Raw genomic sequence first — 23152 nt, 5'->3', positions numbered from 1 at the left:
TACATTTTGAAAATCATTGTTGACATCATTTGATTATTACTACAAGACAAAAGGTAATGCATATTTTTAATTTATTAACGTTTTCCCGCAGGATAACGTTATTATGAAAAATATCTTCAAGTTGCATGACATTTCATAACACGTACATTCAATATTTCACATGCAACACCTGTAAATAATTTTCTATTTATTTGCAGATGGCAAGAGACGTGATACGAGTCTTTATACTAACCACGAACAGACTTTCTACAAGAGAAGGAACCCATGTTTAGGAGAATTCTCTAGAGATTAGAATATTGATTCTTAGTTCAAGAAGCAAAATACGTCTTGGTTACTGACACTATAAATTATTCTCACTAATTACGAAATAGTTAGTTAGAGGTTTCGTGGAAGTTTCGATACTGTAACCTTATGGTCACTTAACTATAAACTAATCAAGAATTTGATGAATGTATCATATATTATTAAGAAAAATAATCTTCAATTCTTCCCGTGAAGATTTATTATGGTTTGGTAGGGTATAATTTTATTTTGATAATATTTAAATTTCTACTGACTCTATATATAATACATTTTCTATATACAGTCAAATATTTAGGTACATGCACTGATACGTATAAATACAAAAATTTTAATCGTAGTATTTTAATTTAAGCGTCTTTTTTCTCTTTCTTTTGCTTTTACTTTAGATTTCTAATTCCTTCTCATTTATGCAAATTGGTAAAATTTCTTACCCAACTATAAGATTACTAATTATGATAAGTAGAAACGAATTTTGTTGAGTAATAGGGAAAGGCAGAGATAGCAAGAAAATCGCTGATGATAGAGTTGAGATTTCAGGTAATTTCTACCGATGCAATTAGTACTTCGAGAAACATTTAAATGGATCAAACAGATGAATGTTTTAGTTTTAAACTAGTGAGTTTTTATTCTATCCTGATTTCTCCGTGGTTTCTCTCGTTATATTCTTATATACGACTTCGTCGCAAATGCACGTTTCATTAATTACAAATGGTACGATATCCTTATTGTTCTCTTTCAATCCATTGTAGTACGGTACACTTATTTGATTTATTATCTTCAAGTAATTAGTAGTACGATTAATCGAATCTCATAGGTATATGCGTTTATGAACATTTTATTCGTTTCTTCAAGTGAAACTTCTTAGACGACGGTAACCATAAAATTTAATGAAACGACATGAAAATAAAAGAGAACATAGAAGTAAGAAGAGAAAGAGTGAAATAAAACCCATTATCGATCGACAGTTGAACGAGATTATGAAAGGTACTTGGGTGGCTACTTGCAATCCTTTGTTTTCTTTTTGTATTATTTAGATATTTTAGAAAAATATTTGAAAATTATAATCAATATTCTCAGGATATTAATCATTGGCACGTATCATTGTGAAACGATAGAAGGATTTACTCGGTCGGAATATAATTTTCAATTGTCGAGAATAATTGTGCAATATTCGTTATGTTCAAAATGTTCAATGAAATGACTAATTTCTAAGTTAGTCAGTATAGCACGTTTTATGCATATTGTGTTTCAAATGAACAGTAGGATGCGTTTTCGTTAATTAGAAATCTAACAAAATAGAGCAGCATAGTCGACATTAAAGGATCATTTCGTAGATAAGTAAGAGAGAAAATGGAAATATTGTAGACGTTAATCAAATATCTCACGCTTCTCTGTAAACTGTGAACACGTATCTCAAAGATAGATATACATATATGAAACAAAGTGGAGACGAACGAAACCCATCGTTAATAATTTCTACCCAGTTTTCCTATTACGTTAAACGAAATATATTTATATTCATATTTCTTTATTTTCATTTATTTCCTTTTATACAATCAAAAGTTTAACCATAAGAACATCGTGTTACCTATGAAAGTAAATGGATTTACGATCTATGGAGGATAGAATCAAAGACCTTCGAAAGAAATTGACTAGTTCTGTAACTTAAAGGGATGCTTCTTAAGCTCTTTTAAACTTACTGTAAGTGAGAAAAACTCTAAGATACTTAACGATAGTCGTTTGTTCTTTTCAAATACTTCTTATAATACATTAGAAGTAACTAGAGAATTAAAAGAAAAAGAAAAAAAGTTAAGTTGAAAAGTACTGTGTTGTTTACAATGATTAATCAATTGAAAACAAAGGTGTGATTAATTATATTGAATAAAAAATGGCAAATATTTATTATAATACTGCGCGTACATCGAAATAGTGAAAAGGAAAGAAAAAAAATGATTTACGAATAAAATGATCAGAGGGATATATTATTTTGAAGAAGACAAAAAAAAAATATAACATTTCTCATAGAGGAATTAGAATGATTTAGTGGCTAGTCTTTGATTCCATTTTAGGTGAGCCGTGTTCTTGTTACAGACAGTGATGAATAGTTTTGCCTCTTCAACGCGTACACCTTCATATAATGTATCCAGCTAACAATCGAGAGCATGATCACAATGTTCACGATAGATTCAATACGTTTAATTCTACAGATTCGTCAATGTTATATGAATCCTATTTGCTCGTCTCTCTTTCAATGCCATTAATGAATTTCCTTTGCTCTGATTGTCATTAGAAATTATAATTGGTATCGTTAATGTAAATCGCGTATTAATAATTTATCATTTTCCTCACTTTAATAAGAGCATATTATAAATGTGTCAATTGTGTCCTTTCACGAAAAATGAATTTATCGAAAATTCCCTTTTTGCGTGTAATATAATACATTGATTTTAAATGAATTTTCCTACACATTCGCGCATTAATCGATTGAAATTTTCTTTGTATTAAAATAAATGTTTCAAATCTGTCGTATAAAAATGACTTAACGTTATCAAAAATAGAAAATTCACAAATTCTAGATGATTCATATAAGACATACGAGTTTCACAAATGGAGCATAATGAAGAAACTAATCAGATGCAATTCAATTGAAATTTAATATCCGTTCGGTAAGTTCCGAAACAAAGTGAATGACGGTGTTTGAGTTAGAACGAAAAATGAGAAACAACTTTAATCCTCTTAACGTTAGTTTCAATGCGATAGTAGAAGCAAGTGTTACGGGAAATGAACATACTTTCGTTTTACTATGTTTGAATCTAATATCCGGTCGAGTTTGAGTAGTTTGAATTATAGGAGCATTAGTCAAAAAAAAAAAAAAAGAAAATGAGAGAGAAACAGAACTAAAATAGGATTATTTTGGTCGTGCATGTTATCGCATTTATTTTAAACGATGTTCAACCTCCTCCTCTCCCTCTTATTTATGAAAATTAATAGAATAATAGTAGAAAAACTCTGAACTTTCTATAAATGTATGTATGTATATACAAGAGAAGGAAAGCAAGAGAGAGAATGAAATAAATAGAAGAGTTTTGATTTGCTATTCTATAAAGTTCTGTAACTTTTAACTTTAAAATTATGTCATTCGTCGAAGGTTGCATTTTTAAAGTATAGCCGAAAGACTTAAGATTTAAGTACTCAACTCTTTCCTTCCTTCCTTCGTTATTATTTTCTTGTCTCTATATTTTTCTGCATATTTTTTTTCTGTGTTTCCTTTCCTTTACGATTTACTCAAGTAAAGTTCATTTTCTTGCAAACCCCCCCGTATGAAACTTGGATCCTATCCATAGAAGTTTGTTAATCTTATGGATCGTGCGGAACGATCTTCACTAGAGTAAAGTAATCTAAAACAAGCCGATTGTCTGTAGTAAGTAGTTTGAATAGATTGAGACATTATCTTTGTTATCCCCCTCATATGTTTCATCTCATTTTTACGTCAAATAAATTTGCATCGAGATCTTCGATGAATTTTTATTGGAAAACTAAAATAACAATTATTTACGTTCTTCTCAGTTTGTAATTACAAACAAAGGATATATTTATACATGCATTCGTATATATTTTCACGATGTCATCGGACGTATTAAATTTACTTAATATAAATTCGACTAATTTATCCTGGGCTTTTCTCTCCCGAAGGACTTAAATTTCGTAGGAGGGAAAATTTATTATTGCATTAGGCGATTAATTTGAAATAATGAATTTTACATCGATTTCTCGAACGGTATATAATTTATTGGAAAAATAAAAAAATGAGAGAAAGAGAGAGAGAAAGAAGAAAGTAAAATTTAAGCTTCTGTATAATATACAAGTAAACAATAATAAGATATAATATTAATTTTATTTATAGTATTATACAGAAAAATGATTAAAATGTTTAAAAGTCTCGATCTCCCCTAATGGATTTTGTAAATAATCTGTTCTAATTTGTAATTTCTCTTCTCGGTTAAATTGCAGCTTGGTATTTAATTAGAATTAGATTTTATTGTTAGGAAAATCTCGTTAGGGTTGAGATTGTCTATGTCTCTCTTTCTCTTTTTCTTTATTGCGGTCACGTCAACAAGTTCATTCAAATTGTTCATCTGGAATAATTTAATTAAAGTTTCCTTGAATTTTTGAAGCAAAACAGAAATAGAGTTTTTTTTTTATAGACAAAAAATAGTTGTATATATATATGTGTGTATATTACCATTAAAGCATGAAATTAGTTAATTTATAAACTAGCCATTAACCTATGGAATAATTATATCGATCTATTAAAATATAAAATAAGGTATAATTGCATATTGAAACCAGGTAATGTAAAAAATTTACAAGACACAAATAGAATTTAAAGTATAATATTAAAAAATTTGATCCGTTGATTGGATCCGATAAAACACCATGACTAACAGAACATTTGTTTGTAAAGTACAGGAAGAGATAAGAACAGATTACTACGAACATTGTTCTAGAAAGAAAAAACAAACTTTAAAAACAGATCCAATTTCAATCTCATACTTTAAATACTCGCTTATCGTGAATTCATATTTACCTATTTATTTTAAACAACACAATTAAGTAAAAATGTAATGTATAATATAATATTCTTTTTATATGTTTTTCTTTCCTAAAACGCTTAGTTTTTCATATATTATTTAATTATTTCATGAATTAACTGAGCTATTATACACTTTGACAACAATATAATATATACAATATCATAGGTTGAAATATGGAAGAATTTTTACCTTTAATTAAATGATCTACCGCTGGTATCTCGGTGTCCATTTATGAGAAAATTTACATTTAAATGCATCTCTACTCTCATATCCGGTCCTTGATCGCATCTGCTGCATCCACAGAAACTCAAATCATATGGTTCCACGTTATACATTCTTCGACGATAGCAATAGGATCGAGAAAAATGTCATTTCTATCAATAAACATTGCTTAAAAAAAAAATGTAAAAAATCGACCAAAACTTACGAATAATTATAATATAATCACGAATCAAATATAATAACAAAATCTTATCTCGAAAAACATAAAATATTATTAAAAGATTAAAATTAGATAAAAAATTACAGAATAACGTAATCCTGGTTTTTTCTATAAAATTGCAAAAAAATAAACACTTGTCAATCGTCGTTCTATCCTAACGTTTTACAATTAAAAATAAAAATAGAACAAAAAGAAATACAGAAAACGTATAATGCAAATTGCAGAGAAATTCGGCTAGTTGATTTTCTTTCTTTTTATTTGATATTAACTTATTTTACTGGTTGCTTCTACAAAGATCGATTATCAAAAAGGGTGAAAATAGTAATTCGATCTCTGAGTAAAATAATACTAGAGCTAAGGTCCAACCGAATGTAGATACGCGCGTATACTGAAGGTACTCGTTGGAGCGAGGGCGCCGGCTTCAACCATTTCAACCCCTCTTTCGTTCCAGCATCCAGAGTGCCACGCGCGTTTCCTATCTTCTTCTATCACATTCATTCGCGTTCTACTTGCATTTATCTCTTTCACTCCACCCCCACTTTCTTCTCTTTCTCTCTTTCTATCTTTCTTTTTTTGTCTTTGTCTTTATCTTTTTGTATTTTTTATTAGCGTCGTTGTAAAATAACAGTAATGAATTCGTTACGGATACGATTCGTCACAGTTAGATACTAGCTTGCTACTGAGCGTTTAGATTTTACTATTCTTTTTTCTATTTTCTCAATCTCTTTTTCTCTTTCGAACGAGATATCGTAATCTCAGTGACAGGATGTTCTTTGCCATTACATACTAGTTTTATCAATTGTCAAATGCAATATAAACCTAACAATATCTATTTGATATTAATAAGTAAAACAATAGTTGCAGTATTAGTATTATTCTCTTTTTTAAATCTTTCTTGAATAGAAAGAAAAGAACTGGATAAAAATTTATCATAGTCTTTTGCATTTTTTTCCAAAGTAAAAAGATAATTGATTGCATGGAATGTCACTATCAATATTTTCTTTTTTTTCCATTTGGCAAATTTAAAAGAATAACTTTAATAATTACCTAAATGCAGACAAAAAATCAGAAATTTTCAATGAATTACGTGGTTACTAGAACGTTCGATTCGTTTCTACGACAAAGGAAGAATCCACGAGGGGAGAAATTAATTTTGAAAGCATATATTTATAATTAGCAATGTAATTATTGAGAAAACGTATCGAAGGTTGGTTCACGCTTAATAATTTAGCTACCGCTTTCATATATGACACAAAGTAATCAATGCGTAAAATCTAACAATAGAATTTCTGTTTCAGGATGAAATTTTTGTATATGAAATTAATGAGTTGTCGGACTAATTGAAGAAAAAAAAAAGATAAAATGAAAAAACTAGTGAATTTTACAAAATTTGTTTAACTAAATTAAATTGAAAGCAAAATGTGAAACTTATTTTTTCTTTTATATTTTTAACGAATATCAAATATCCAAAAAAGTACGCGTTTTCTTTTATTTTTATATGCATACGTTTTCGAAAATTAAACATTCCTATTCCAATACTCAATTGTAGCGTTGTACAACGTAACAGGAAAAAAATCACGAAACATGTAAATACATAATTAACGCTTATCATTAATTATTTTCTAATAAATATCTAACGAACGTATTTTAAATCCTAATTATAGCAATTTCTCCTTGGTTTTGATTTTACGCTTGGAATATGAAACGTACACATTTATATGGTACTTTTATTACAATAAATAAAATAATTAAAAAATAACTTATATTATTTCATTGATAATCTCGTAGGATAATAATTAATGTTGTTATATTAATATTGTAAAAAGAACACGAAAAAATAATATTGAAAATTATTACAATAAATATTCCCTTATTCGTACGATTGACTATATAGAATCTTTAAACATTAAACTTTACATATTATCGAATAAATAATGCTCGAACGTGTATATATTATGTAAACATGGAGCACGTAAAATGCAAGGCGAAAGTACATAACAATATAAATGAAACAATCCAAATATTTTCAGATTATATTACTCTTTTGTTTCCATGCATTTATTTTTTATTCATTATTCGCACGCATTATTAAAATACTTAATGGTTTTGTACAAATCATTTATGTACCCGGTATGGAAATGTGTACTCAATTATTATTTATTACTATTATTATTATTATTATTATATTATTACGATGGGATAGAAAAGACACACATATATATATTTTAAAAATAATTAACTATCAAAGGAAATATAAGAAAAACTTTTAAATTCGATTAAACGAGATCGATCACTCTCTTACGTAATAAACATGTTTATGTATCAACAAAGAGAGAACACGCTAGCATAATTAATCTTACAAATTCTTAGCAACTTATCGTTTTCATATTCTACGATGCAACGATGTAAACCTCGTTAAGAATTTTCGTTTTACAAAGAAAAGTTGTTAAATTGCACCGCAGAGACAAGGGAAAATACTTTGAGACGAAGTCAAACTCTAACGTAAAATTATTCTTATTTAATTACAAAATGACGTAACTTCATTTTTATAAAGTAACAACTTAAGACGAGGGAAATAACGAGACGACAAATTTCATCGAAACGAACGAACGAACCAACTAACGAATAAAAGTATTAAAAAAAAAAGAAAAGAAAAAGGTCAATCGTGTTAGAAAATTATTTGCCGAACGCAGCTGATTAAAGATTTTTCATCGGACTTTACAACTTGAACGTGAAATTCAGCCTCTCTGGTAATCAACGAACGTACTCTAAAACTTAAGAAAAGAAAAAAGAAAATGAGAAAAGAATCATTTCCCCTTTCTGTAATAGAAAAAAAAGAAATGTAATAATGAGAACAAGTATTTCGTTTCTTTGAAAAATATGTCACGTCGTGCAATATGCGGTCTCTTTAAACTCCCGTCAACAAGAGAATAAGCGGTAAAAGACGCGAAAACTTAATTACGTGCAAAATTGTAAAGCTCCAAGTTGAAACTTTAACGCTCGGATACTTCGTTGCAGTTCTTTTTAAAGTGTGGCCGCAACCGGAAGAAGGTTCTCTAACGCGAATCAAGTTTCTCATGTATGTATTATAAATAATCTTTCCACGAGTCTCGAATGTTATCCAAAATTAATGAATTAAAATATTCACGTTTATTAAATTTCTAATTTATTCCCTTTTTTATCTATAATAAATTAAACTTAAAATAATAACAATAATAATAATAATAGTAATAATAATAGTAATGTAATACGTAATAATAGAATGTTAATTAAATATCGATTAGTTGCTCGTCAACGTTTCTTTTTTTTTTTTTTTTATATAAATCTTTCATTTTCGTTGAAAAATATTATTTCCCCATATTAAAATTCATTTTCTAAAATATCACATTTTAGGTAATTCTTAACGCGAGCGTTGCAGGCACACGGAAATTTTTATTTTGTTTTATCAAATACACATTTTCTTCATAAATTAAATATGTTTTGTAAATATGAAAAAATGTGGATGCGTAAACGTAGTCACCGTTGTTTTTTGAATCTTATGCTAGGACACAAGATACCAAACGTAAACTATAAATGAAATACAATTTTTTCGAGTTAAACTTTATCATGTTATATGTGCAGAGAGTTAGCAGCATTCCCCAGAGAATTATTAAAAATATAAATATAATATTTAACTAATAATATATATTTATATATATGGTATTTTCACAGCGTTATGTTGACATCTCTGTAAAAACAAAAAAATACGAAACAAAATGTATTTTTTTTTCTATCTTTCTGTCGAGTAACTTGAAGAATTATTTTTTTGATTCCCCATGATTTGAATTATATTGCATGGAAACGTATCCTTGTAATATCTCTTTATATTTGTATTCCATGAATTCATCATACTTGCTCGCTATGCTTTCTTCGTTATTTTCAGTTTCCGATCTGTCATGCGTCTACCAATTAAGCTCCATGATGTAGATTTATCTCTGAGCTTGCTTTCCGAGTTTAGCCACAAGCATAAATATCAGTTGAATCTAAAATGAAATGAACAAAAATTTCATTCCCTTCTTTTACTTTGCGAAAAAATGACAGGAAACCGATGCGTTCGTTTGATTAAAAAAATTTAGAAGCTCTGTCTAATGGCAACTAACACATATTAATATTTAAAAAACAAAGGGTTTTTTTTCTACAAGAAACATCATTTTACAAAAATAGGAGAAAAAAAATACGTGCTGTCTTCGCAATTAAATAACTCGTTTGATCAATTAACAAATTATTTTTTCGCATCCGCTAAAAACACAAACATAAAGAAATAGAAACTCGAATGGATCTAATTTAAAAGAAATTATCTTTTACAGGAATAGCATTGATATTGGTTATATATGATATCCTGATGCAAAATCAAACCGATTAGCTTGATTGATGGGAGCTTGACATTACAATATCGATTGAAGCGGCCATCAAGAGCCATCCGTACACATTGCATATACTACAAATATATACTATATATTGATATGCATACAAACTCAGAACTTGTACATATATAAGTTAGAGTATGTTACTTAGTATTATAACAAATAATCGCACTATTAATAATCCGCATTCTAATATCTGTATCGATTTGTAATGTATAGTAAACGAATCATTTTTACAAACGTAAATTATAATCTAGTATATGAAAATGTAACTTTGAAGAAAAAGAAACTATGATCATTTAAATAAAATTTTTGACAAAAAATGATCTTTTTGACTAGTAATGTCACACAAAAGTATCAAAGAAAAGTAGAAAAGATGATAAATAAATAATATCTCGAACGTCAAAAGTTCGTGCTACTTTTTAAAAGAGCATCAACAATAATAAAAAAGCAAGAAAGTTGCTGAACTTGTCCCGACACCTTACCGAGATCGTTTAGTTACGTTCAAACATTCCTCAGTTCTTATGCTCGTTCTTTATCGGTTAGACACTTTGAACTTTGGAGTTATCTTACGAGAAAAGCTAGTTTCTCTCTTTCTCTTTTACTTTAGCGTAATACTTAGAAATAATTTTATCTTCTCTCTCTCTCTTTTATCACCCTCGTGAGCTGGAAGAAGAAAATGAAGAAACGTCATCGAGTGTAACTCAAAGTAAGATCTTTGTTTCGATACCTCGACTACTTTTCAAAGTTTTTCTTTCTCTTTTTTTTTCTTTTTCTTTCGCGTTCTCCCTTTTCTTTACGTATATATTGCTTTATATATTTTTCTTTCTTTTTTCTTTCTATTTCACATTCATATGCCCAACGTAATTCATCAAAACTCTCGTCCCACACAATACACGAATTTTCTCAACAGTCCTGTGCCGCTTCTGATAAACGACGAAAATTTTTCATATAACAAAAAGATAGTCATAGACCATTCCTACAAAGGAAACATTGCTTTCAGTTTTTTCGAGTATACTTCTTAAAGTACGATGAAGAGAAAGTTAAAAGGGAAAAGAACAATAGATATTCTAAATGTCGGAAAAAGTATGAGAAGATTTAATTCTTAATGCAAAAGTCACCAGTTAATTTATACTTTATTGTGTTTTAATTTAACTAACGTCAAATTATCTGTTTCTATTGTATGATATTGAAATTTATAGAAAAACTTATTTAAGATATGTCATTAGGTTTGAATATCTAATATACAACTTATTTTATATGTAAACATTGTTAAAATTTTAATATTCTACAATATTAACTTATCTCATTTATATCCTTAAAATAATGTCTTTACATTGACAATCATGATCTGAGATCCTCAAAAGGTCAAAGAGAGATGATACGACAGTTAGTAGTTGAGTTGATTCTGCTGAGATGAGTTCGTAGATCGATTCATTCGTAAAGTTTCGAACGCTGTGGAACTTTCTCGACTAAGTTCTACTGGTCCTTTAAAGTGGCCCTTGTCACCGATATTTTCACTTTAAAAGCTCCGTGTTAAATATCAAGTGAAAATTTTATTACGAAATTAGGTAAGACTCGTCGACAAAACTAAATTTATCTAATTACCAACGAAATAATTAGTAACTCGTTAAACTGACTTATATACTTTTTTTTGTCGACAACTTTCATTGGATAATTCTATTTTCGATTTAATCATTCAAATAATAAATAATCATTATAGTTAATTAATGTACTTTTTCCTTCTTTTTTTTTTATCTTGTTCTTAAACTCCAACAATAACGAGGGTATCAAACAAGCAATTTTATCAAAGCAAACCACCATGAAGGAAGTTTATCTCAGGAGGATAAGAAGAATAGGAAGATGAAAGAAAAGAAGAAGAAGAAGAAGAAGAAGAAAACCTTCTATAATATTGCTCGATATCTCTTTTTACCAAGACATTCTCGTTCGCTTTCATGGACGATACTCTTGCTCGACCGCTTTAATCTCCTCGTCACTTCCGTGTCAGCATTTGCTATCACCATCTACCATAACGGAATTGCATGACAACCGCTGTGGCAGGACGTCTAAATAGTGTCACATCCTTGTGAATTTCTTAGACCCACCTGAGCCTTTAAAGCGAATTTTGCACTATATATATACATATCTCTCTCTTTCTCTGTCTCACATTCCTTTGACGTCAAATTTAAGTATTATATCCATAAAGTTTTTGATCAAAAGAAAATATCTATTACGGTATTTTTTTTATTTATTATTTATTCGTTCATTTTCTCAATATTTTATATTTTAAACGACACTAGTCTATATTTAGTAAATTTTCTATTAAAAACTCAAATATAGCACGGCATAATATTAATTCAAATTATGTTAGAATTTTGAATCAAAAATTTGAATATATAGTGTTGTTTATTTAAATATAAAATATTAACAATTTAGTGAAAAAGAAAAAAAAACCGAACAAAAGGAGTCGTCGACCAACCCCTTTTCTGAATATTAAAATTTTCTAAAAATAAATCGTAAGTGAAATCAATAAGAAGATAATCCAATTAACGGAAGAGAAAGGATGACCTTTTTTCTTTTCGATTAGCTTTGTAAAGATTTATCTAAAATAAAGAGGGATAAGAAATGTGGGTGTTAGTTGAAGCTCATTCCCAATGGGAAAGTACGATATTGAACTGTCGCCTGGTCCCTTAGTTTCTTGAAAATACCCTTCTCGTTGTTTAAACGAGTCGATCGAATGAGATGTCGAGGAGTCCCTTTATTGGCTTTGAAAATTTTCCATGAATTCAAATTTATGTATTTTCACGAAATTATTCCACACAATTCCTTTTTTTATAAATATTATTTCTATCTGTTTCTTTACCTTTTTAATTTCTTTTTAAATTTTTTTACAGTAGTCTAACTAATTATTCTCATCCGAACTTATAATATGATATTGTAAAAAATTGAAGAATCGTTTATAATACGATTTTATTCTTTTACAGTGAACTATTATTCCCAATATCAATTAATCACGTACATACACTACTTATTAATGTTAGAACTATTTACGCACGCATGCACATTTCTGAACAATGCTAGGATCTTGAATTTCAAATCAATACATATTCATACATCTGATATATATCGTACAAACACTATAATGCATACTATCCTGTAATCTCTTATAATAATGAGAATAAGATATTTCAATATTTTGTTTCAAAAAAAAAAAATAAAAAAAAAAACAATATGTTCGTTCATTTATGATAGTAGATTACGTTTGGCAAAGTGTTCGTTTTACAACAGTCGTTCGATGTATAATAAAAATAAGAGTAAAACGTTAAAAGTTAAAATACAGGTCATTCGCATGAATTTCCTTTATCATCGAGTTTTAGCGACTTTAATAACAGAATCGTTACAATAGTACCCGTCTTTTTGATGTTTCTTAAGTTGTCGCCAGAAAAGTAATAAATGCAGAAAGAAAGCGAAATTACGTGACGTTCATTTATCAGGACGTTTTATCTAGCAGCTAATCGCATAGCTTTTAAAATGGGAGAAAGAGAATGAAAATAGGAAGTCAAAGTTAAAATCCTTCGGTGTTACATTATTTCAGAAGAGTTCTGGAGTTTGTCCATGTGTAGCGTGTTCGAACTCGTAAAAAAATAATAAAACATCGAAAGAGAAAGAAGAAGATAAAAAGGAAGAAAATAAAAAGAAAATTGTTATTAAACAAAAATATGAAGATAGGATAATAAGTTTTCTTGGCAGATCCAGTTTTAAGCTTCGCCATTAATGACGGTTCACCTTGTTATTAGTCTAAGGAATAAATACACGTTATGCTTCGTACGCAAACTTTCATTTACATAATTCATATACTTACAACTTATGCAGTTTAAAATTACGATAGATAATAATTTATCTAATGGAGAATAATTATTTCATAGAGAAACAAATGTTTATGTAAAAGATTTGAAATTACTTTCAAAGTGGGATAAATAAACCAAATTCGGTGTTACTTTTTATTCGCTTTTTGTGTTGATAGAACTTTTTTCTTTTCGTATTGCACGATCTCTCAGCACCATAAATTTATTCTCTCTATGAAATTTCTATTGTTTACTCTTATAGTTAGTTTTTCATTTTGATTTTCTTCTTTCTTTCTTTCGATTTTTATTCCTTTGTTTTTGTTTATTTGTTTGATATCATATAAAAAGACAGAAAAGTTTATATTTCACATATCTCATCCGAGTTAGATCGTTTTCTAGTTGAACTTTATTCCACCAAGAGAATTCTTATGCTTTTCTTTTTACTGAATTTTTAACAACGCGAAAGACGTACGGAATTTAAATCGATAATGCGCTCTACGGTTTGTAAATTTCCGAATATCTTGTATTTTTATCTTGCTCCCCCCGCCCCTACTCCTCTTATTTCTTATAGAAAGTTACCGAATAAATATTTTAACTGTCACACTCCTTTAAAGTTTACATTTCAAGTATATATCTATAGATTGTATATTTTTTTTATCTTTTTATTTTACAAATAATCAAAAACATAAAAGTGGAATGAAAAAAGAAAAAAAAGAAAAAACATAAATGAGATAAGCTAAGAATTGTATTTACTCGTTTAATGTCTGTCGGATGCAATAATGTACAAAGAGAAAAGAAGTGTAAGAGAAAACATTTTTATCGGGAAAACTAATGTGTCTATTGTTTAAAAAGATTATCTACGATTATTTTAATCTTTCTTTTATTCTTGTTTTCTGATGTCGAGGAAAAGAAAAAAAAATGAAGTCAGATAAATTTACTAGCTTGCTTGGTTGGTTGGTTGGTTGGTTGGTTGAATCTCGCAGCAAACCATTTCAAACGCGATAATATCTTAGGTAAGTTATAGAAGACACCTGACAAGATGGGAAAATACAATAGCCAATAATAAATACTGGACATATGGCAATAAAGTTCATCGACTATGTCGCTTTATGATGAGCTATTATTTCTCTCGTTATCAGTTTTGTGTAAGTAAATGGCGCGGCTCTTTATTAATGATCTTAGCTTTGACAACGTTAAGGTACGTGACGATGAACGACCGGATAAGCACTTTTCTGGCTTATAATACATTATTTTTTTATACATTATATACATTTAACCTATAATATGAAAAAGGTTTTACGCAATCGAAATTTGTACCGATGATTTTTCGAATATCCCACATTTTTTTCTCGTATGATAGAAACAAGAAAAATAAAAACACATCCTTTTGAGATGTCTGTCATAAATATTATAAGAATAAAAAAAAAACAAGTAGATCCATTATAGTCTTAAATCTGAAACAGAAATGTTAATAAATTAAACATTTTATTAACAAACATATTTAAAATCTTTTGTAAATCTGTGCAAATATTCAATGTTATATTTAGTGTTTATATGTGTGCCTTCAGAAATGCATTTATACATATATTATAAAAAGCAGGAGGAGAATCAAAAAGGTTTGTTGTTAAATCCAACGAAGAGAGATCACCTGTAACAAAAAGAAAACTATATTAATTATAGAATCAAGTGAGATACAATAGCCTAACATATGAATCGTCCAATTCGTAGATGTACTTTTCAATTGAATTCTCTATTTATTTTTATCAAATCTCTATCTATTATTGCAATAATTTTAAATTTAAACGCGTGATTTTATATTTACATAAAAAAAATATATTAAAAAAAAAGAGGAAGGAAAGGATATCAAGTTACTAAAAAAATATATCTATTAATTATTATAAAATACTTTTAAACTGCATTATATAGAGTAAAAATTACAAATTTAATATAATACGATCACAGTTAACAATCTTAAAGACAAAAAAAGAAATGAGAGATTACTTTAATATTCAAAAAATGATAATTAGACTTCAAAATATAATAATAAGGAAATTTAAATTTTTTGACTCGAACTAAATAAACACATCTGCATCTTTTTGACGATATAGACAAGAATTTGGTGTCCCAAGGAGATGGAATGGTCCATCATCTCCAATTACAACTAGAAATTAATGACGAGCAAAAAAGTAAAACAATAAAATATAAAATATGACTAGAGAGCCATTCTCTAAAGGTTCGAACTTGCTGTTGAACCTTTGAAAAATAACTCGTAGTCGAATAGTTGCCCTCTTGAGCCACAATTAAGTGGGGGCCTCTTCGGCATTAAGCCTCTTCTTTCTTCATTTCATGAAAACTGCATTTGGACATTTCCTACGTGCGACCAAGATAAGATCTTTCATACTAAGTTTGCAAATGAACTCGTATTTTTTTATGATTCAAATTCTCAATTATTACAAAATTAATTTACATTTCGCATTCACTTTTCTCTTTCGTGGACCATCAATGAACTTAGATTTCATTGATCATACACGAGAACATTTAATCGAATGTCCAAGCAGATAATGATTTCCCTCGATGACCTAATAACACTTCGCACTTTTAACGTCGAGTAATAAAACCGAATTGAAAAAAAAGTGCAATAAATGCAATGCATTTTTTTGCAATACTTTGTTATATTTATTTATATCAAATATTTCCAGCTGTAAGACGAAATCGCGATGGTGCGTAGTGCTAATCCAGAAATACTTAAAACTAAGTATCAAATGCATCAAAGAATTTGCTAATTTGATTCGACTCTATCTCGCTCGAGATAAAATCGAAGTAGAAATGAATCTTTCAAATGGTTGCAAATGCCTTTGAATCATGATACATAATAAAGATTACAGAATAGTCACAAAATAAATTAACAAATCAAGCATAATTGAATGAGATGACAAAATTTTGTAACAATTCTGTATAAACCAGGAGGCGGAATTTCCACTCCGGAGTGGAAGTAAGAAGTCTAATGCCTTTCCTGGATCCTACCTACTTAAAATTAAAGTTTTCACATTCATTCAAAGAAGTATGCTACCTGCCTGCCTATTATCCATATTTTTACCCCTTTTAAGAAAAAACATTCATACCCACCCACTCACTCCACGGTTCTCACACATACCACCAGGGTGCAAAAGCCTAAACTAGAGAGCATGCCCCGGGGCACCTCCGACACCCTAGCTCAACCACGTTTTCTAAACTTATATGCTAATGGGTATACGTACGTTTTGCTGAAATCGACTGCCAAGGCTAATGATTATTGCATAAAAAACTAAAGCAAAAATACAAGTATACACTAGTATATATATATATATATATATGCATACTAGTAATATACAAGTATATCAAAGTTTCCACAAATAAATGCAGTAACTCTACTATGCAAACGATTATCAAAAAAATGAGAAATATTTAATATAAATATAAGAATGAAGATAGATATGTAGAAGTAATGCTTTAAGTATTTAATGATGTATTAAATGAATAAAAACATATCGCGTAACGATGTACAATACACACTACCTAATACGCACACACAGGTGTAAAGTACATCGTGCAATCACTAGCACAATAACAGCCGCCAATAGGGGAAAAAACTAAAACTAAACCCACGCTAACTGTTCCTCACCCATACGTGTAACACCTGGGCACACGCATAGATGAGAACGCAGAAAGTATGGGGGGAGAAACGGGGGATTAGTATATTAGAAGCTGAAAATCCTGATCTAAAAAATATGATTAACACATATATAAATATATCAAAAGATTTTAATAAAAATTCATCTAAACGGGCTAAGGACTCTACAAGTCATTTGGTGAATAATGACTTAAACAAGCGAATGAAAAAAAAAGTTACCCCATATGAAACAATTATAGTTTCGAGGTAAGGATGTATTAAAAGACTCTACAATAATGATGGATATTTTTTGCAAACCTCGGACGACTCCTTTCATTAAGTTGGCTGTTCTAATGAAAGAACTGGGCTTTAAGCCACCACTTAATTGCCAGAATCTATCCGTCGCGAATGAGTTTGTCTTCTTGCTCATTTATTTAAAATATCAAAATCTTGATATATCAAAATAAATCTCTATTAGATAAACTGTGTACGAAGCAATGCATGTAAGACATTTATTACATGCTTTCCAGGACGAAAACGAGTAAATTAATGTTCGATTTCATCACTACTAACCACGAACAAAACACGTAATAAAAAAGAGTGTGCATTTATTAATTGCATTATTAATTAAATGAAATTAACCGATGAGACAAGAAAACCTATCCTGAACTAATAATAAAACATACAACAAAATATACAATTTTCATGAGTAACTCCTAAAAAGGAATTACTCATGTGCTCGTCAATAATTTATTTAAATAATTACAACCAGTAACTCGTGCCGATTTGGACCTTTCATCCTCGGCATGATTGAGCACTGGAGGGACTTTAAATAAAAACTCACGGTTTAAGAAGTTCTGCGATGGCTCCAAAACACTCCGACTTCGCAGCAAGTATTATAGTCTGACGATGGAAGATATTACTCGATTTGCCATTGAAGAAGATCCATCGAAGAATTCATCCAACATCTTTGAAAGGAAGAGAATCCATGGTTATATCTGTAAAATAAAATAGAACAAAACGATAAGTTATCTGGAATATTATCCAAAATCATATAAAATAAAATCGAATAAAATGTAAATACAAATGAATACTTACAATGCACTCCAATGAGATGCAGCTCTATTGCACCATGGTGATGCACCTCGCGTGAATCTAAAAACGCGGTTTATACGAAAATAAGAAACTATAGATGAGTTTCTTATCGCGATACCGAAATTTTATTATACGACGAACAACACTGACTCTAATTCGCGTTTGATTTTAACTTATTACTCGCCCGATCACTAATTCTAGACTGCACTAATTCAAAGACTGCATTGCTCGCAGTCAAATGCAATAACAAAAATTTCACTCCTGGTCACTTCACATGGGCCATTCGTGCACGATTGTAATCTGAAACTAAAATAAAAAACAATACTATTAATATCATTACTATTACAGAAAATCATTAAAATTTTTAAGGAATTATTTAATACAAAAATATACTCACTTTAAATCTTTATTGATGAATGCACAATGAGTCTCCTATCCTTAGGATGACGATGAAAATGCACAAATAATGACTATAAAATTGCATTACATGTAATTAATTCAATTAACACTAGATTTATGGACTGAGAAAATTTGATTCATTTCAAACTTTTTTCTACATATATATATATATATAAAATACAAATATTATTATTTTTTAAATATATGTTAATTTTTAATGCTGTAATGAAATATACATAAATATTAATTCCTCTCCTTTACTCAATTTTTCATTTAAACAATGTATGTAAATTTTTAAAAAATAGTGAACAAATCTAGTGTTAAACGAATTTCTAAATGAATTTAATTAATAAAATGTGAATACCATTCCAACGATGATCTGAAACACAAATAAAAACAAAATTATATAAATCGTTGTTATATAAAAGTTACAATAGTTATTGAGAAAATGTTTAATACAAAAATTGACTTACGTTTTTTCTTCATTGATGAATGCACGATGGGTCTCCTACCCTTAGGATGACGATGAGCACATGTTTAAACCGAATAAAAGAAACTTGCGAGTTTCTTAACCGAGCAAACGAAACTTTAACATACGACGATCAACACTGAATTTACTTGTCGACTTTTTTATATTTTATTTTAACACGATGCAACACACGAGAACCTCATTGCCTACGCGCTCGATTGCAATGATTTTCTGAAACATAACAAGAAAAAGAACAATTAATATCATTGTTGTAATAAAAATCAATTGAAATTATCATAGAAATGTTTGATAGTAAAATATACTTACTTTTAGTCTTCGTTGATGACTGCAGGATGGGTATCCTACCCTTAGGATGACGACGTATAAAATAAAATGAAATAAAATATCTGAAAAGCTAAAACATACTAAAGACTATATTACAACATTTCCTGTAAATCATTTCTGAAGGCAGGGCACACATTAAAACCATTGAATATTTTTGATAAAATATTCAATGGTAAGTAGAAAGAAATAATCTAATAATCTATGAGAGTTGACATAATTAAAAGTTAAAGTTATTAAATATTTGTGAAATTGATAAAAGTATGCAACTATTTGCTTGCTAAATTACATACCAAGTATGTAATGTTAGTAAAAATGTTAATTAAAAATCTTTAAAGTTGTCTAAATAAAACAGTAATTGTATCAGCAAACTCAATAACGAGTAACATAAAAAATAAACCAGTTTTTATACCATTCTATGCAATGAAAAGCTTTTTAAACTATTAAAATCAAAACGTTCACGTTAAAAATAAAATTATTAAATAATTAAATACGCCTCATTTTCGTTTATGTTGTCTCGTTGAAGGATAGAAGACAAATACGAAGTACGTTACTACGTAACCTTAGTAATGGAGATCTTGGGAGTATCGAATGTTCGGCAATTATACCTAAGTTACCGGCTGTTTACGTTTTGTCGTCAGCTTCAGAAATTCCTGGAAATAAAAATACACATTTATAATAACCTATGTGTCGAGTGTATTGTTTTCTTATTCTTCCTCTCTCTCTCTCTCTCTCTCTCACTCCTTCTCTCTCACTCTTTCTGTAGTATTTCTATATGCTTATATGCTTATATTTAAAAGAAATAATGCTCACCTCGTCATATATGGAGAAGATAAAAAAAGTTGCCACAAGGTTAGAAGATTAGTGAATTCGTGTTATAATTCTTCCCATGTTAAGAAAGCTAAAAGAAAGTAAAATATGAAACACATATAAAAATTATGCATGTAGTATGCATTTGATATATAACATTCGTTATATATAATTTAATATGTAACAGGAAGGTGTACGTTAGATAATTAATTGAAACAATTACCTGAAATTAACGGGATAACAAAATCCGCTGCAACAAGTATATAGATGACTGATTAAAAAGTTCGAAAGATTCGCCATATTGATGCGCATAAAACAGGCGCATAAGACTGGCGCGAAAATACTGCATGCGCGAAAATGATGCGCAGTAGATTTTCTTTCCACCTATAATAAAAACAAATTTCGAATGATTAAAAATACGATATAGAAGCATAAAAATTGTCAAAATATACTCAAAAAATCCAAATTGATCCTTTTATCCTTTATATATTATAATAGAAAGGTGTAAACCTTACAAAATATCTTTTAATTACCTGATCTTAACGGGACGATGACACTCCGATGTGTTCTCCACGAAAGACGCCATGAAACTGAAGAATTCGGACGAAAGCTTGGCTGTGATTGGCTAATTCATTTTTTGACCATGAAAAGGGTCCTCACAGCTTCTTACACGGACAGAATCTGACCTTCTTCATGACCACGCTGGTCAAACTACATATGATAATTTATTTATTAAATAAATTAAAAATCATTTCTATTTTTCTAATAAATGTACACAATACTTATAAATATTCTAAAAATAATGAATAGAATAAAGACAATGTAGACATTAAGAGATCTTTGTCGTTTTGCATAAAAGAATACAATCGTATAGAGGAGAATTGTCGATAGAAAAATGTCTAATATGAAATGTAGCATATGAAAGAATAAATTCCCAAAATCTGTATCGATAAAGAATCCTCACAATTGAAATACTTTCAGAGATGCATAATTGTTTTAAAAATATTCATAATAACGTTTATACACGATTCACACACGAAGATTATTCCACATGCTTTTCTATGCTATAAGATACTACATTCTCTTTATCTTATTCATTATTTTTAGAATAATTATGAATAATGTGTACATTTTATTTGTAATCGAAAAAAGAAACACAAATTTATAACATATCAAAATTGTTTTCTATTTAATATATGTTAAATTGTGAGATAGTAGAAACCTGCTTTAAAAAATAAAATATGCATTATAACAAAAATAATTTTATCCTGAAATTAAATAAAATAAATATTACAATAAAAGATTTCTTGTTTTATCGGTGTAATGCCTGTAACATTATAAAAGTTATTAAAAAACATTATAAGGTAATTAGTTTCTGGAGATGAAATGGATAGAAGGAGCCAAGGAAAGGAATAAAAATATGTTCATTGGAAAATTAAAAGAAACCAATTACAATTATAATGTTTATGGTAAGCGGTCTTTGGCTGGATTTTACTTGCCATGGAATGTAAAACATATAAAAATATGATAAACATTACACGGAAAGTAATATCCATTGCCCGGGTCTAACCACGAGGAGGTAACCGCTTCTGAAGACCCAAGAGGGATGTGCATCCTAAAGATGCTCACATCCGAATATAATTCAAAGGAATGAATCTAACTCTTAGGCCCCACCATAAGAGTACCATTCAAAAAATCGTTAAAATTATTATCGAAAATACCAGAGAAAAATTTCAATATTAAAAAATACAAAATGAAAGACAAGGAGTGTAATCTGAAAAGAAATTCAATAAAATCATCGATGATACTTAAAACTAACACACCCTAGAATAACTTCAACTTATAGAAATACAATCTATATACATTTATATACATAATTTTCAATCTACATAAAATAAAGTATAATAATTAAAAAGAGTATACAATTTTAAGTTGTACCATGGAATCTATAAATAAAGAAAATACATTAAAAATAATTATCAAACACGTTCGATGCTAAAAGGAGAATTATATAACGATACACATTTTCATTTTATTTATACAAATAATTATTTTATACTATCTTACATTACCAAGTCCACTTCTTGTTCCTTTTTGATCCTCCTTTGGTCCACCTGTGGTCGTTTCCTTACCATAGTCCAATCTGCAATAGAAAACAAAGGGATAAAAAAAAGTTAAAACATAAAAGGGATAGGAAAAAGGGGGGATGGGTGTAACTTTTAAAGCGGAACTTTTCACGATTTTTTTTTTAAGTGGTTTCCCCCCGATTGGACTAGTCCACTGACTCTAAATTTAGGAGAAACCTACACTAAATGTTCAGTCCAACACCGTATACTATTGCGAACTTACAGAAATGAATCCTTGGGTCCGTCTAACAATTAGCGGAAGATGCCTTCCCTTACAATGAAGCTTCAGTTTCCCATGCTAAATGCATATCTATCAATGCATATCAAAAAGCCAAAAAAGAAAAAAAGAAAAAAAAAAGACGGTAGTTCCAGCTTAAAAGTTAAATGAACATGATTCTATCCTTGGGAGTAAGACAGAATCATGGCTCGCGTGGGCAGGGTCGCATCCCTGAAGTAAATTCTTTATTTGTAAATGGTACCACCCTTTACGAACAAAAAATTTACCCGCTACCCATTGAACCGCTTCTAAAACAGAAATTTTTAATGAATATTAATACAATTTTATTTGCAATGTAAGTAATTGGAGTATATTATATTACCTTCCGATCTAGGAACGCAATCAAGTTGAAGACAGTTATCTGATAAATTGAAAAAATAAATTCATATTAAAATTA

General features: G+C 29.1%; 1 protein-coding gene across 1 annotated transcript in view; it reads right to left on the bottom strand.

Moving 5' to 3' along the window:
- Window positions 1-5738, bottom strand: part of Glurb (metabotropic glutamate receptor B) — a 125922-nt gene extending 120184 nt beyond the window's left edge. The window contains exon 1 of the mRNA XM_015330265.2: window positions 5088-5738. The gene's annotated coding sequence lies outside the window, so the exon portion shown is untranslated. The remainder of the gene's footprint in view (window positions 1-5087) is intronic.
- Window positions 5739-23152: the final 17414 nt, after the last annotated feature.

The sequence above is a fragment of the Polistes dominula genome, unplaced genomic scaffold, assembly GCF_049000335.1.
Source record: "Polistes dominula isolate Pdom_NZ unplaced genomic scaffold, Pdom_raw_medaka contig_18, whole genome shotgun sequence".
NCBI classification, from domain to species: domain Eukaryota; kingdom Metazoa; phylum Arthropoda; class Insecta; order Hymenoptera; family Vespidae; genus Polistes; species Polistes dominula.
Note: the sequence above shows the minus strand (reverse complement) of the source record. Positions and strands in the feature narration are given on the sequence as shown.